We start from the raw sequence: 11910 nt of genomic DNA on the forward strand, positions 1-11910 counted from the left end.
ATGACCGTCACGCCGGATACACTAGAAACAAATCCGGCCGGACCGAATACAATGTAGCCCAGCATAGAGGCGTCGCACACCCCCAATGCTTCACTGATGAAGTAATGGATCATGAATTCCCAGAAGGGTTTAAACCCATGAACATTGAATCATATGATGGTACTACAGACCCCGCGGTATGATAGAAGATTTCTTCCTCCACATTCACATGGCCCGCGGGGATGATCTACACGCCATCAAGTACCTCCCACTAAAACTCAAGGGACCGGCTCGGCATTGGCTGAACAGCTTGCCAGCAAACTCCATCGGAAGTTGGGAGGACCTGGAAGACGCATTCCTGGATAACTTCCAGGGCACTTATGTACGACCACCGAACGCTGACGATTTAAGTCACATAACCCAACAGCCCGGAGAGTCAGCTAGGAAATTCTGGACTCGGTTCCTAACTAAGAAGAACCAAATTGTGGACTGTCCGGACGCCGAAGCCCTAGCGGCCTTTAAGCATAACATCCGTGACGAGTGGCTTGCCCGACATCTCGGCCAAGAAAAGCCAAGTCCATGACAGCCCTCACGACACTCATGACCCACTTTTGTGCGGGAGAGGATAGCTGGTTGGCTCATAACAACAACACAGCAAGCAATCCTGGCACATCAAAAGCCAGAGACAGCAACGACAAACCACGACGCAACAAACACAAGCGTCGCAAAATGGTGATAACACCGAAGACACGACAGTCAATGCCGGATTCAGTGGCTCTAAGTCCGATCAGTGGAAAAAGCCATTCCAAAAGAACAATTCGGGCCCGTCTAGTTGGGCCTGCATACTCGATCGTCCATGCCAAATTCACGGCACCCAAGGAACACCAGCCAATCACACCAACAAAGAATGCTGGGTCTTCAAGCAAGCCGACAGGTCAGGTGCCGCAAACAAGGAGCAAGGGTCTCAAAGTGACGACGACGAGGAGCCCCGATCACCAAACAAAGGAGGGCAAAGGAGATTTCCCCCACAAATCAAAATGGTGAATATGATAAACGCCATCCACATCCCCAAACCGGAACGAACGTGCACTCTTGGGGATGTCGACTTAACGGAGCCAGTCGCCCCACAATACAAAATATGGCCGATCACTTTCGATCATACGGATCGTCCGGCTAATACCAATCAGGGAAATTCAGCCGCACTCGTCCTCGACCCAATAATTGACGGGTTCCACCTCACACGAGTCCTTATGGACGGAGGCAGCAGTCTAAACCTGCTGTATCAGGACACAATGTGCCAGATGGGTATCGATCATTCGATGATCAAACCCTCTGAAACCACCTTTAAAGGTGTTACACCAAGTGCGGAGGCCAGTTGTACAGGCTCCATCACTCTAGAGGTAGTCTTCATATCACCAAACAATTACCCTACCGAAGAGTTAGTCTTTGAGATCGTCCCCTCTTGTAGTGACTATCAAGCACTGCTCGGACGAACCGCGTTCGCTCGATTCAACGCGGTGCCACATTATGCCTACAGTAAACTTAAGATGCCCGGTCCGTGTGGCGTCATCACGGTTAATGGTAGGGCTGAACTTCCCCTCACTGCCGAAGAGTCTATCGCCGCTTTAACAGCAGAAGCAATGAGTGGCACCTTTCCATCGAACCTCGAGTCGACGGCCGAGCTTCCGGACACCACCGAAGGAGTCCGAACTACTGCACGGCAAGATAGCCCGGCTCGTCTGGAGCTCAATTAAAACACTGCAATAAAATTTAAGACATGCCATAATACTGCGGCTCAACCGCTCTGTGGCGCACAAACATTTCTTGCATTTTCTTTGCAGGTTAACCTTTGTGTTGGCCAGGACTGATGGCGCGGAAACAGTTCGAACGCGTAAAGGAATCTTCAGATATTCACCTCGATGACCATCCGACCACACTCCGGATCTGCATACAACTTCCTCCCGACTAGTCTCCACAGGTTCCGCAGTCATATTTCTTTTTATCACATTACCTGTACTCATATGCATCGGCGTATTATTCAAATACAACATATAGATTTATATGACGCTTATCTGCTACTGTTTCTTATTGACACCTTTCGTCAAAACGGCATCCGTACATCGTGATATGCCTTAATATGCCAGGGGCTTCATTATACCCATAATACGGCAATAAAGTCCAAACACCTTCTCGGTAGTTCGGCACCCCGAACTTATAGCATTATATGCATCAGCTCCGAATCATGTCTTGGGTCAATAGTTGGGTTTGCCCGGCTCCCATGTTTTGGTACCTTACGTTCCTCTATATCGGCTAAGGTAGCACAGGGAGAACTACTGCGATTGTGTCCCGGTTCTTTCGGATGTGCACCTCAATAGAGAAAGCTGAAAGCTGACTGTCATGATATAGCGAGAGCTAGTCACCTGTTCGAGAGGTTGCAAAATCTTTAAGGATTTCCTCCGCATAATGCCATAACCAATGCAGCGTGCGATGGATCAGCTTTTCTCCCGATCAGGTGCTTATAGAGCCCCTCGTGTCGTATTCCGAACACCAGGGGCTGCGCCTACCTTCCTTTCGTCAAACTCCTATGGCTAAGTGAGAGTGATAAAGCCCTATAGTCCGATTGCCTGGTTCGCTGTGCTGAACACCTCCTTCAAGGACCCAAAACTGGGATAAAGAGTGCTCAGGTTTATCCCGAACACCCCCGTACTTACATGGGGGCAGAAGCCGATGACTGGCCAACTCTCAGGATTAATATATAAAACGACCGCACAAGAGGAAAAACTTCCAAATAACAGGCAATACATAATAGAAATGACCTTGTTCAACATTACAAAGGACAACATGACTGTATTCATGGAAATATAATGTCCTTAGTGCATTGCTCCGCCGGAAGGCGGGCTCCTTTCAAGACACTATCATAATATAATTCAGGCTTGCGGTGCTCCTTCCCCTCCGGCGGTCCCTCGGTCATCAGCTTTTCCGCATCCATCTTCCCCCAGTGCACCTTTGCACAGGCGAAGGCCATTCGCGCACCCTCCATACAGACCGACCGCTTGATGAATTCGAGTCGAGAGCAGGCACTCACAAGCCGCTTCATGAGACCGAAGTAACTGCTTGGAATCGGCTCGGTGGGCCATAGACGGATAATCAAATCCTTCATGGCTAGTTCGGTTGCCTTGTGCAGTTCGATCAGCTACTTCAGCTGATCGACAAATGGCACCAGATAATTCTGCGCCAAATACTATGACCAGAAGAGATTCTCCGTAGTCCTCTTTTCCTCGGCTCGCTAGAACTGGGCGGCATCAGATATGCTGCATGGCAGCTCCACAAACACCCCTGGAGAAATCGGAATTAAAATTATCAACTTGATTTTCTCCTTTCAAACAATCGCTTTGTATAGAAAAAGCCTTACCAGCCGCAATCTTTCTTGCCTCCTGGATTTCCTTCAGAGTACATTGGGCTTCCTCCCGGGCATCGCTTGTGGCTTGGCGAGCTTGGGCGAGTTCGGATTCTTTCCCTGATAAACTCTGCTCCAAGGTCTCGCATTTCTTCATGGCCTCCGGAAGCTCTCCCTCAGCTTCAATAACCCTGGCCTCGTGCTTTTCGCGAAGAGCCTGCTTCGCGGCTGCCTTCTTCTCGGCTTCGTCCACAACCTTCTTAAGAGCCTCAATTTTGGCCGTCGCCCCTAGAGCACATAATAAAAATATTTTCATCATGCACTCTTATTCATTCGTGTTGAATGCAAACAAGGTTTTTGCGTACCTTGGTTATCTTCCAACTGCTTCTTCTCTCGGCCAAGTTCTCCTTTGGCCCGTTCCAGACCCTGCCTCAGTCCGGATACTTCCACAGTGTGAGAGGCGGCAGTCGCTAAATGCGCCTGCTTATAAAAGAAGAGAGATAGATGTCATCAAGTGAGTCTCCTGCGAACATACATTTGATCCCTAGTCCGGTTCTTTCTTTCGCCGAACAGAGTATCAGGGGCTACTATCCATACTATGACACTCTTCAAAACCTCATAAAACATACCTCAACGCCTTCTATAAGACTGATACAAGATTCATTCAGTCCACTCTCAGCATACTGAATCTTCTCAATCACCGCACCCATAAGGGCACGGTGTTCATCGACGATGGAAGCACTCTTTAGCGCCGTCGATAAGGTATCCGGCATCTCCGGTTGGACAGAGGTTGTCGGGGGAGCAGGCACACCCCCTCCAGCCAAGGGAGGCCTCCTGCCTGACTCTGGAGCTGTAGTGGTCTCCGAGACTGTGTCCGGATGGGGGCCGAATTCAAGATCACCCCTGCCGTCGACGTCCATGGGAGCCTCCTCTCTCGTCCGGCCCCTGAAGTTTTACCTCCTGGCGCCGCCTTTACGATCTCCCCACCCCCCCTTGGTTTGGGTCCTTTTGGGACGACACCTCTGTGTCATTCACATGTTTGGGGGTAGGGGCCTTTGGGGGTGTCCCGCTCTCCATAGCATCCGAACCCAGCAAATCCTCCCACGAGGATTGTTCGGTGCGGGACCTTGCCGGACTACAAAAAGTTTGGCCCATATTAATATTATGCCATGATGAGCTGGGACACATAAGCGTGTTCGGATTTTATATACTCATGAGTTTACCAGGGGCTGGGCCCTGGGATCCCACTCCGGGCTGCTATCGGCGGCGGCGGTGCACTCCTCTAGAAGATGAGTTTTTCCTCTTAGGCGACTCAACCTCCAAGGATGCAGAGGCCGTCCTTTTCTTTCTTCCCCCCACGGGGGATTCGTCTTCCTCCTCCTCCTCATCCTCTTCGGAGGAAGAACGGGCATTGGAGTCTTCGGATTTTGTGTCCAAAGCGCCGCGGCGACGGAGGACGCCCCTGGTCTTCTTGGCCTCCTTCTCGGCCTTCTTCTTTGGCACCTTGGAAGGCGCCGGGACCAGCATCTTCGTCAGAAGTGGGTCGGCTGGTTCTTCCGGCAGTGGGGCCGAGCAGTATATCTGCCCCGCCTTCTTCGTCCAGCCCTAGGAGGGTTGTGAAAAACACATTAAGCATTTTCCTCAGGATATGCGAATAAAGCATACGAATTGCCAACATAACAATGACTTACCGAACTTGCAGTGTGGGATAGTTGGTACCCGCGGTCCTCGGTGGAGTCCGGCCACGATTTGCCGGACTTAAAGCACCTTCCAGATGTCCTTGTGTGAGGAGCCAAAGAGCTCCCGTAGGGTCTGGTGCTTGGCCGGGTCGAACTCCCATAAATTGCAGGCCCGGTGTTGACAAGGCAGAATCCAGCGAACTAACATCACCTGGACTACATTGACTAGTTTGATGTTCTTGTCCTCCATATCCTTGACGCGCGTCTGGAGGACCGACAGTTCATCGGACGAAGAACAGTTCTGGACCTTCTTGGGCCAGGACGTAATCCGCACGGGGGCTCCGGATCGGAATTCGGGAGCAGCGGCCCACTCCGTGCCGCGCAGCTTAGTGATGTAAAACCACTGCTGCTGCCACTCCTTGACGGAATCATTGAAAGTACATGTTGGCCATGTGACGTTGGGCATCTTGCTCACCATGGCGCCTCCGCACTCGGCGTGCTCGCCGCTCACTACCTTGGGCTTCACATTAAAAACCTTCAGCCATAAGCCGAAGTGTGGCGAGATGCGGAGAAAGGCCTCGCACACGACGATGAATGTCGAGATGTTGAGGAAGGAATTAGGGGATAGATCATGAAAATCGATCTCGTAATAATACATGATGCCACGAACGAATGGGTGGAGGGGGAACCCTAGCCCGCGGACAAAATGAGGGAGGAATACAACCCTCTTGTGGGGTTCCGGAGTAGGGACGATCTGTCCCGCCGTCGGTAGACGGTGGCCGATATTCTTGGCCAGATACCCGGCCTCCCGAAGCTTTTTGATATCCTTCTCCCGGATGGTAGAGGCCATCCAGTTGCCTCCTGCTTCGGACCCGGACATTTTCGGAAGACCTTTTTGGGTGGAGAAGACGAACGCTTGGGCGTTGGGGCTTGAGCGAAAGTGAATGGATGAGCAGAGAAAGAAGGAGGCGTGGGTGAAAAAGGGGAGTCCTTATCCCTTTATAAAGGCACCAGGGATCCTGTGCCTCCCCACTTGCCCGGTAAACTCGCTTATTCCCCAAGCGTCGTGTTAATGGCGTGGTTGGGTTACCCACACCCGTATTGATGAGAATCCCGTGATAAGGGGACACGATCTCTGTTTCGACAAGACGTGCGAATAAAACCGCCTCGCGATATGTGCGGTGGCAGGTTGAGAAAAACGGTTCGCATAATGACCGGGCCACGGCGTGATGTCACACCATGAAAAGTTGTCGGCAGATTAGATGTGAAAAATATTGTGCTCTCTATGGTGGTATGTGGAAATTATCTTGCAGAGCCGGATACGATCCTCATATTCAAGATCTTCCATGGAGTATTCAGAGTAGGAACCCGCCTTTGTCGGCGTTCTGGGAACGGGGGTCCCTAGACCTGCCTGCCTGCGGCCCGTGGCGTGGCTCAAGGGGCGGCCCAGCACGACCTATCTTCATCAACACAAGCTCAAGACCTTCATGAGGGGCCGAGCCGCGCTGGGTGGACGACAGGGAGCCTCCTCAGGCACGGCCTCGTCAGGCTGGCTCGCGAGGAGGCGGAGAGATCAAGGTGGGGTACCTCACGAGGTGCCAATGACGCAAGCCATGACAACCAAGGGCGCCAGGAGGGTGCCATCCCGCGCAGTGTCCTTCTTTCTTCTTTGGTGCAAAGGGAGCAAGTGCAGGCGAGAGCATCAAGCAAAGGCAGCCATTTCGGTGCAACAAGGCCAAGACCAGCAGAACGGCAGGATGGAGGTCATCGTGGAGCCCAAGCCGGCATCACCACCAGAGCCTTTGGCAGGCGAGGACCAACTTTAGTCAGGATAAGTGTACTAGATGTTCCCCTTCAAAATGGCCAATTGTTGGCGCCCTTCCCGCTCAATATTTGGGAAGAGGCCCAGGGCCTTTGCCTATAAAGACGACTAGCCACTCCCAGGATAGGGGGATCAATCCAAAGAGCGACTGAACTCCCCAAGTAGTTCATCGCGCCAGCCAAGAACAGACCCTCGCGAGGCTGTTCTTCCTTGTATTATTCATCATCAGCCCAAGAGGCAATCCACCACACCACACACTGGAGTAGGGTATTACACCACAATGGTGGCCTGAACCAGTATAAACTCCATGTCTCTTGTGTTGTTCCTTTGATTGCTTAGATCCTAGCGAGGCGGCGAGGTGCAGGTAGGTAGAGGGCGAGATCTCCGTGCGCGCCCCAGTGTTCGAACCTAAAGGGTCTGCCGGAACCCGAAATCCAACATTTGGTGCGCCAGGTAGGGGTGCACCGGAGCTTCTCCTTCCACCGACCCGCTCTCCGCCGACACCACAACTCACCCTGCGATGAGCGGCGCACCATCCGCTCCAGTCGTTAGCGCTAGCGTGGGGGCCAGGGGGCTCCGAGCCTTGGCCCCAGCATTGCGACAGGCGCGGTGGCCGGACAAGTCACCAGCGGCTTCCGCGGCCCCTTGGGAAGAGCTGCGCAACCTCTTCCTCGCCAGGCACGCTGCGCCGGCGCCCCCGGTCGTCGCGGCCCTCCTGGGAAACTTGCAGGCACCACCTTCGAGACGCCACGTCAAGCCATTCGTCCGCTAGGTCGGTGCCACCTCCACGCGGCAGGGTGCTCCCTCAGGTCGGTCGGCGCCCAAGGCCGATCTGGCCTTCAGCTCGAAGGACCACCCCTCCAACCCGGCCTGCTCGGGCACGCTCTCGATGCTGTGCACTCCCACCATCTGCCAGGTGGCCGTCACCAGGACTCTCATCGGCGATGGCTCGGGCCTCAGCGTGCTCTCGATTGAAGCCTTCAGCCTCCTTCACATACCACCGGAGCGGCTTCGGCCCAGCCAGCCCTTCTTGGGCGTCGGGGGAGGGTCCTCCAGCTCCCTGGGGCAGATCCGGCTCCCGGTAACCTTCGGCACCTACGACAACTTCCGCACGGAGCTAATCGACTCCGACATAGCCACCATCGGCCTCCCATACAACGCCATCCTCGGCTACCCGGCGCCGACACGATTCATGGCTGTGACTCACCCGATGTACAACCTCATGAAAATGCCCGGGAGCAGAGGCGTCCTCACCGTGTGCGGAGACACTGGGGATGCGTTGCAAGTGCTCAAGCTCGCCTTCAAGGCGGCGGCGGCGCAACCTGCCGACTCGGACGCCCCTGTGCCCAAGGGGGCTGCGCTGGCTAAGAAGAAGCAGTTGTTCACCCAAGACAAGGCAGAAACCAAGCAGATGTTGGTTGACGAGGACGGATCCACTAACGCCACCTTCACCATAGGCGCCAACCTCGAGCCCGAGTAGGAGGAGGCCCTAGTCAAGTTCCTGCGTGCGAACAAGAAGGTATTCGCATAGGAGCACGATCAGCTGGCGGGGATCCCTAGGGGCGTAATCGAGCACCACCTCAATGTGTGCCCCAATGTCCGACCTGTGAAGCAAAAAGCAAGGCGGCAGTCCACGGAAAAGCAGGCTTTCATCGTCCAACAGACCCGCAAGTTGGAAGCTGCAGGGGTCATTCGCAAGGTCCGGTATCCGGATTGGTTGGCCAACCCAGTCGTTGTACCGAAGAAAGGGGGGAAGGAACGTATGTGTGTCGACTTCACCAACCTCAACAAAGCTTGCCCGCAAGATCCGTTTCGGCTCCCCCGCATCGATCATATCGTCGACTCCACCGCCGAGTGTGACCTATTGTGTTTCTTGGATGCCTTCTCTGGGTATCACCAGATCAAGATGGCGGTAGAAGATGTGGAAAAATGGCCTTTCTAACCCCGTGTGGGGTGTACTGCTACACATGCATGCCGTTCGGATTGCGCAATGCAGGGGCGACCTTTCAGCGGCTAATGCACATCACCTTGGGCCCGCAGCTCAGGAAGAACGTTGAGGCTTACATCGATGATATTGTGGTGAAGTCTCGCGAGGAGAAGACCCTGATACAAGACCTGGAGGAAACCTTCGCGAGCCTCAACGCCGTGAGACTGCGGCTCAAGCCAGAGAAGTGTGTGTTTGGGGTCCCCTCAGGCAAGCTCTTGGGCTTCCTCATGTCCCATCAAGGCATTGAGGCAAACCCAGAAAAGGTCAAGGCGGTCGAGGACATGAGCCCGCCAAAGACCCTCAGAGAAATGTAGAAGCTCACTGGGCGTGTGACAGCACTAGGACGCTTCATCTCCAACTTGGGGGAGCGAGCACTGCCTTTCTTCCAGCTGATGAAGAAAAAGGGACCCTTTGAATGGACTGAAGAGGCCGACAAGGCATTCCAAGACCTCAAGAGGTACCTAACCAGCCCTCCGGTAATGGTGGCCCCGCCCCCTCAAGAACCCCTGGTGCTCTATCTTGCAGCCACTCCCTACTTCGCTAGCGCAGCCGTGGTGGCGGTTAGGGAGGAGCGTCGGGACAAAGCCACGGCATCTGCCCGGGTCAAGGCGAAGCATGAACAAGGAAGACTCGCAGAAACCACTGCCACAGCCAAGAAGGATCAGCCGCCGCTGGGGGACACACTCGAGACAGCGGAAACCCCTCCCCCTAGCGACCAGCCACTGGGGGCTCCCCTGTCTCAGGAGGCGCCACGGTCTCCGGAGGGCACCAACGACACCAGCATTCCCAACCTCGTTGAACATCCTGTGTACTTCATTAGCACAGTGTTGCGGGATGCAAGGGCGCGGTACCCCATGCCTTAGAAACTTCTCCTCGCGCTATTGGTGGCCTCGCGCAAGCTGCGGCATTATTTTTAGGGCCACCCCATCAAGGTTGTCTCAGCGTACCCTTTGGAAAGGGTGCTCAGGAGCCCTAACTCAGCTGGAAGAGTCTCTGAGTGGAACATTGAACTACAAGCGTTTCAACTCGAATTCAGCACAACCAGAGTCATCAAGGGGGCCGCCTTGGCAGATTTCATGGCAGAGTGGACTGAGGCGCCGGGCCTCAAGGCTGATGAGGATCGATCCCTCTCCCTAGGAAGCGAGGCGCCGGATGGTTGGGTCATGTACTTCGACGGGGCATTCTCCAGGCACGGCGTGGGGGCTGGTGCGGTGCTCATATCTCCTACCCAAGACAAGCTCTACTACGCCGTGCAGCTCTGTTTCCAGCACGGAGAAAAGGTCTCCAACAACATAGCCGAATATGAAGGCCTGATAGCAGGCCTGAAGGCCGCGGCCGCCCTTGGAGTAAAGTGCCTTACCATTAAGGGTGATTCGCAACTCCTCGACAACTTCTCCAGCAAAGTATATGAGCCGAGGGATGAGCACATGGAAGCGTACCTTGCGGAGGTCCGCAGGATGGAGAAGCAGTTCTGGGGACTGGAGTTATAACACATACCCCGTGGCACCAATCAGGAGGCTGACGACATTGCCAAACGAGCATCCAGGTGACTACCTCAGGAGCCTGGCGTCTTCGAAGAGCGGCTCTTCAAGCCCTCAGCCACGCCATCACTGTCTAGCACGGTGCAGCCTCGGGAGGAGCTCCCCCAGCCGCCAGCCTCAGGAGCCCCGATCTGTGGCCCGGTCTCAGGGGCGCGTCTACTCTTGACAATGGAGCCTCAGGAGGGGTGCTGGATCACGGAGCTCCGGAGCTATCTAACGCAAGGGATCTTGCCAGAGAAGGAGGAGGAGGCGGAGCGCGTGGCACGACAGGCCACAACATACTGCATCAGAGATGGAGAGCTCTACCGAAGGCGACCGAATGATGTGTCCCTGTGCCGCATCTCCAGGGAGCAAGGGAAGGAACTGCTGGCGGATATACACGGGGGAGACTGTGGGCATCATTCATCATCGCGGACCCTCGTTGGCAAGGCGTTTCGCAGTGGATTCTATTGGCCCAGTGCGCTCAATGATGCCGTCGAACTGGTGAAGGCTTGCGAGGCCTGCCAGTTCCATGCCAAGCAGATCCATCAGCCGTCTGGAGGTCTGCAAACTATACCCCTCTCATGGCCATTCGCAGTCTGGGGGCTGGATATCCTGGGCCCATTTCCTCGGGTGCTAGGGGGCTATCGCTACCTCTATGTTGCTGTGGACAAGTTCACTAAGTGGGCTGAAGTGGAAGCCGTCCGCACCATGTAACGCCCCGGATTCATTGCGCCAGGTGTGCGCCAGTTATTTGCCGTAGTTGCCTTGTCATTTGCTTGCGTGTTGCATTTTATCATGTCATCATGTGCATCTCATTTTGCATACGTGTTTGTCTCATGCATCCGAGCATTTTCCCTGTTATCCGTTTTGCAATCCGGCACTCCTATGTCACCCGACGCCCCCTTTTGCCTCTTTTCATGTGCGGGTATTGAACGTTCTCGGAATGGCCCGTGGTTCGCCAAGCGACCTTGGTATAGCACCGGTAGACCGCCTGTCAAGTTTCGTGCCATTTGGAGGTCGTTTGATACTCCAACGGTTAACCGGATAACCGTAAAAGTCCCTTTCGTTTTGCAGCCCAACACCCCTCCAAAGTGGCCCAAAACCCATCCAAACCCCCTCCATGCTCTCGGTCGTTCGATCATGATCGTGTGGGCGAAAACTGCTCCTCATTTGGACTATCCTAGCTCCCAGAACCTATATATTTGTGCCCCTCCCGGATTTTTCGCGCAGATGAAACCCTAGCCCTCTTCCTCCTCGCGCCGCCAGACATGTCCGCCCGCAGCCGGACGCGTCCACCGCCGCCCAGCCACGTCGCCCCTGCCAATCGTGGAGCGCCATGTCAGCAGCGCTGCAGCCCGCACCCAATCCCGCGCCGCCACCTCACCCGCGCCCTCCCTCTCTCTCCTCGTGCCTGCCGCCGGCCCGCCCGAGCAACGACCGGGCCCGCGCGCCGCCCGGCTCCCGCGCCGCCCACGCCCGCTTCTTCCGCCGGCGTGCCCCGCCGCCTCCGCCGGCGGCGCCTC

The sequence above is a fragment of the Triticum dicoccoides genome, chromosome 4B (genome assembly GCF_002162155.2).
Source record: "Triticum dicoccoides isolate Atlit2015 ecotype Zavitan chromosome 4B, WEW_v2.0, whole genome shotgun sequence".
Lineage (NCBI taxonomy): Eukaryota > Viridiplantae > Streptophyta > Magnoliopsida > Poales > Poaceae > Triticum > Triticum dicoccoides.